Source organism: Solanum pennellii, chromosome 1, assembly GCF_001406875.1.
Source record: "Solanum pennellii chromosome 1, SPENNV200".
In the NCBI taxonomy this organism is placed as follows: Eukaryota; Viridiplantae; Streptophyta; class Magnoliopsida; order Solanales; family Solanaceae; genus Solanum; species Solanum pennellii.
In genome coordinates, this window is record NC_028637.1 from 34,697,782 (window position 1) to 34,704,092 (window position 6,311).

The window sequence follows — 6,311 nt, forward strand, 5'->3', positions numbered from 1 at the left end:
TATATATATATATATATATATATATATATATATATATATACAATGACCCTTCGTATAGGAAGGTTACATAGCCTTCTACTTTTATTGCACATACATATATAAGATAGAAATAAGTCTCAACGGTTGTATCATCTCATAACAATCTAACTATATTAGCAATTTCGGGCATAGCCCGTACATCAATGTAAAGAGAGCCACATATAGGATTTATACAATCTTTACTCAAATTAAAGGAGAGACAATCTAATCTTCATAGAACTAAAATGATAACATAAGATCGATAGTGGCATCGCCCTCAATAAAATAAGGACCTACCCTACTTGGATGATCAAAAGATCCAAGCCTTTCTTCAAGTCGCCTTCCAAAACCCTTTAACGACTGGAACCTAAAAATTTTGGGGATATAGGTAGAAAATGGGGTCAGTAAGCCACTTGCACTAAGTATGAGACCATATGCACATTTGCTACTCAAAATATGTTAAAAAGAGACATTTCGTTAAACCATGCTATGTTACTCTTTAAAAGTCTTATGCATCACCAAGTAAGTCATACCAATTAACAAAACTTGCTAACTCAAACAAGAGATATACATAACATCATACTCGAACCCATAAACTACTACAACCCTATCACAAAAATAATGACATCACAGCCATGAGTAAGAGTATATTTCATTATAACAAAGCAAGATAATTACCCATGAACTCCTATCAAGTTAACAAGTGCAATGACTACGACAAGACCCATAACCTTACTCAATCAAGCAACCCAACAAGAATCATGACCAACACCCTTCTTCACATAACATGATATTTAGATATACATTGCATATTACTTTAACAATATAACTCAACACATACTCATAAGTGAACTAATCAAACTAATCAACATATAGTATTAACATTGTGCACGTTCATCATATAGATTCCATATATAATCATAAACATAAACACATATAAGAACATTCTCCTAAGACTCCCCTAAAGGCTAACTAGAGCTATGCTTAGGTAGAAACCCATACCCTTACCTAGTCTAAGCTAGACTCCTTAGGTTATCCTAGTTAGAGTTGAATCCTTTAACTCATTTTACCTTTTGGGAACATATCTCCCTAACCGACATATAGCACATGAGCTAGTTTAGAATCCGGTGTCATAAAACCTTAAACCGAAAGAAGGCGGACTACTTGCCAAGGTAGTACCAAACATAACACATAGCAACTACATGGATCCACTAGCTAGTATTCCTATGGGGGAAACATAGTTGATGAACAAGGAGATATAGTTGGGATCCTCTTAATGCTCCATGCATTATAGTCTCCAATCTCAAGAGTAATTTAGTGCTCGTACTTTCCCTTTGTGGGAAGGGACACTCCTCACTCTAGTTCACTCGGTGCTAAGCTAGAGTCTCTTTTTGAAATGTCTTTAAGCCTTTGATTATCAATCATAGCTTAGTTTTTGTCATAGGGTCTATCCCTTGTATAATCATCAACAATTGATCAATAAGAATTCTATGAGTATAAATCCTTTCATCACAATACATATAGGTGAGGTTAACACATTTCATGTCATTTAATAATAAGGCACATAGGTATACATCACCACCCTTATAGCATTTACATATTAATCAATCTAACAAGTATAATCAAGACATCTCAATTTAACATCATACCACCCTATCAATCTTAAATAAGGCATACTCCAACACAATCATAATAACTTAATCACAAATAACCACAAGTTGAAGTAAGAAATAGGGATTTCAAGACTTACCAAGTTTCCATCATAGTTCATCATAGGGTTCTTACCATTAACCCATAAATCAACCCTACTAGGTCATCACATCAACATAATTCAATAATCAACATTATAATAAGGTTAGAAGTATCACTACACAATTATTCAAGACTAACTCAAATCTTAAGACAAGATACTTAGGTCCCGTGGATCCATACACTGATCGTCGCCTGCATCTCGTCGATGCATACTACCTAGATAGTGTTGACATCAACTTGCAATGGTCCTCCTCAATGACCATTGATTGGTCGTTAACGAGTCGTACCCGTACGTTGCACTCACAAATCATCTTAAAAACTTTTTATACACCCTTCACCTAATTTCATGAATTTCCGACTCCTAAAATCTAGTCAAATAGTCTAAGGCACACTAGTAACCCTTAGAACTAGTTTCCGAACGTCATGAACGTTCTTGGATGTTTTGGTTCCTAAACTTCATAAATGACCTATATTAGTTAAAATAGGTCTTAAAACATTTTTTGGACCCCATGGCACATATGTTAGGATTTAAGACTCATCTTTGATTTTTGAAGTGTTACAGCTATGTCATCTTTTACTCAAGATGATTTATGGATATTGAATGGGCGTCAACTTTTAAACCAATACCACAAAAGTAATTCTGCATCTCCTCACATTCACATCAGTCAAGTTAAATTTTCTCATCATAATATTCATCATATCTTCAATATGTTTCATGTTACCTCTAGCTTCCCTAGGACTAGATTCTCAATTTTGGGGAGGAGCACAAGGCCCAATCTGATCGTTTGTATTGCCATCGATGGTAGATCCCATCTCGGATATATTAATCCTTTTAGTTGTATTTTCCATAGTTCTAGCTTGATTTACTTCACCTTGGCTCCAATTATCCATGTTGGAACCTTGGGCATTTGGATTGAAACACCCTGTCTGATCATTTGTCGTATAGACATCTTTCTCATAATAATACTCTTGTGTCGTTGGGAGATTTCTAGTCAAATAATTCACATCATTTACCTTCTCAACACCTCCACTCACATGATTCAATACCAACCCAAATTACGTTCTCATACGTGCCATCTCCTCACGCATATAATATATCGAATTGCTAATTGTGGCTTGGACTTCAAATGTGCTTCTCCCTATATAAAACTTCCTAGTGCTCCAATATTTCTTGCTCCAGGAGATGTTCTTTAGTTTCTCCGCAATTTTCTCAAAAGTGCAATCTCCATAAGAACCGCTAGCAGTAGTGTCAATCACCATGTACCCTCGGTAGAATTACTCCTTCAGTGAATCATCATCAATGCAGTGATTAAGAACACTTCTCATGAAAGCGATGGACCGATCCCAAGAGCTACTCACAGTCTCTCTAGGCAGTGCCCCAAAGTTGACAAACTTATCCTTTATATTAAACTTCTTGGACATTGTAATGAACTTGATAAGAATGCTTCAGTCAATTGGTCTCATGTATAGATAGAGTTTTAGGGAAGTTCATTAAACCAAACCGCTGCATTGCTGGTTAATGATAGAGGAAACACCCGCAGCCCGAAAACATCCATATCTCAGTTTTCTCATCCTACAATACTTTTGAAAACAATTCTGAACTTGGATAGCTGAGCATCAGGGTCATCTGCCGCTAACCTTGAAAATAAGCCTCTCACTGTGAGCATCTACATCAATCAACTATTTACCACAAAAGTGTGGCCCAATTGTATAGGGGGTAAAATAAGTGGTTCATCAGAGTCAAAAAGGTTAAAGTTGATCCTAGAGTTCTATTGGGGTTGTGGATCACGTGGCTCTTGCATCCTCAGTGCATATCCCAGTCGATTTTCAGTTGGAGCCTGATTATTTTTGTTAACCACCCTCAGAGGTGGCATCGCAACACAATTTCCTAGTCCCCTACAATAGGTTTAACTTGTACTCCCTAATTATTTTTTCTCCACATTGTTTGGTCATGTTCTGGTTTGTAGGGAGTGAGTAGTTCTCTTTGACTCCATGTACTTGGTATGAACTAAAGTTTTAAATGGAGAGATTTAAAAAGGAAAAGAAAAAGTAAAATTAGGAAATAGTTGACTAATGTTATTAAACTTAATGTAAAAGCCAATTTCTTCAGCAACGGCGTCAAAATTTGATATGCTCAAATTACACATTCCTAATGAAATATAAGCGATCGTTATAAAGAACCCAACTTCATGATTGGGGTCATTCCCACGAGGAAAATGGTTTAGACTTAAACTTAACTAAAGATTATATTCGTTCAACCAATCTATTTCCGGAAACAAGTAATTAAACGGGGGGATTTGTGTAACAAATTCGGAAAATTACATAAGTAATAATTAGTGAGCAAGATTCAAGTTTTAATTGTTATCAAGATGAGTGAAGAACTAGGGCATAAGTGTTAACCACAAGTAAATAACACGGTAATCCTAGTAGCAACAATCCTTTCCGAGTGTATTACATGCAAAGTGATAAGTTAGGTATCTTTAAATCCATGGTCCGACACCTAAAAAATTTCATCACGCACCTTGGTCCGGCTACGTGTGAATAACTTACTAAGCCTTACTTTACCTCATATTAGACATCGCACCGATGTATGACTTAGTTTTCATTCTCGTATCAGTCTACACTACAGTATTAGGTAGTATCACACTAAATCTATGTTGATAATTCTTTTCTTATTAATTAACTTCTTGGTCCGGAAAGTAGCAACAAGGCAAGTTCTACCGTTGGACACCATTAATAATACTTCTAAACAAAAGAATTATCAATGCATGCAATAACACTATTCAAAAATTTCTTAATTACTATTCATACTTTGTTAATAGCTCATTGATCCCAAAATCCTAGTTCTAGATTTAGTTAACCATAATAGAAAGAATACATCGCATGTTTTTTATATGAAAGGATCATGAAATTACGTATTAATAAGAATAAACCCAGAATATCAACTTGAGTTGTAAGGTTGAAATTGTGAAAAACGTACATTAAAAATAAATAATTTCATAAAAATTTTCAAATTAATCTCCCAAAGCATATACTAAACAAGAAAAATAAGGTCTAACCTATAAAAATGAAGTTTTTCCCCCTATTTATAGAAAATTATGTTTGAAATAAAAAGGAAACCAAATAAAGAAATAAAACTACAGGACACGTTTTCATTCTATAAGGTTGACCTATGGTCCATAAATAAATCAATGGTACGTAGGTCCGCGGCTCAGGACTTTTGAAATTTTAAACCTTCAAAATATTCAGGATCTTTTTCGACTTCTACGATCTAGCAGCACTGACCGTAAGTCAGATGACGGTTTGTAACTCTTCTCCGTCTCTCCACACTTAGATTTTCTTTAGAATCATCTACTGGAACCACCTTCATATCACTTCAACGAAAATGTAGTATGGTCCGTAAGTCATCAGTGTGGTTCCATAATTAGTCAAGATTTTCCAGATCTTCAGCTATGGTTGGATGGACCTTTAGCACCATCATCAATGGGGCGTATTTCAACCTATAGTGTGTAAGGTTCCTCCATATATTCCATTTTACGCACTTCCTTCAGTTGTCTCCTCTAATCCTCACGCCTTAGTTTATATTCTAAGATCATGGGAAAAACACATAAAACAAACACAAACATGCCCTAGACACAGAAAACTTCGATATGAAATGATTAAAATATCATAAACTCACAGTACATCATGAAGCTAGACATTATGGAATTCAATATTATTATAGGTATTGAGAGGATTCATGCTTGCTATGCCTAGGTTGATTGTAGAACTGGCGTAGTCAAGGTTTTATTTTTTAATGTTGTTCATTTGTCAATTATTTCAGATGTAGGTGCACAATTCACCACTCAATGTAGGAAGTCTTGTAAGAATGTTTTTGGTTTGAAGGTAAATTTGAGTACTACCTTAATTTTTATCCTCAAAGTGATGGTCAGCAGGAGAGAATGATTCAGACATTAGAGAACATGTTGAGGGTACGCATGATCAATTTCAAAGGTAGCTGGAATCATTTACCTCTCATAAAGTTTGCTTACAATTATATCTATCAGTTTATTTGATAAATGTTTTCTTATGAGGCTATTTATTGGGGAAGATTTAGATAATCTACTATTTGTTGGTTTAAGGTTGGTGAAACTCAGTTGATAGGACGAAATGTTGTTCATCAACCCATGAAGAAGGTGAACATTATTAATGAAATGTTAAAGACATCACAAAGTTGTCGAGAATCCTATATATATCTATTATTAAAAGGAACTTTGAATTTGAGGTGGATAGTTGGGTTAACTTGAAGTGTTCACCCATGAAGGGTATTATTGGATTTATCAAGAAGGGAAAGCACAGTGCTTGGTATATCGGTCTTTACAAGATATCATAGAGAGTTGGAAATGCAGCTTGTGAGTTTGAGCTACCGTCTGAGTTAGCAGCGGTCCATCCAGTGTTCCACATTTCAATGTTGAAGAAGTGTATGGGCGATCCTTCACTGATTATACCTGCTAAGAATATCAGTATTAAGTACAACCTATCTTGTGAGGATGTACCCGTTC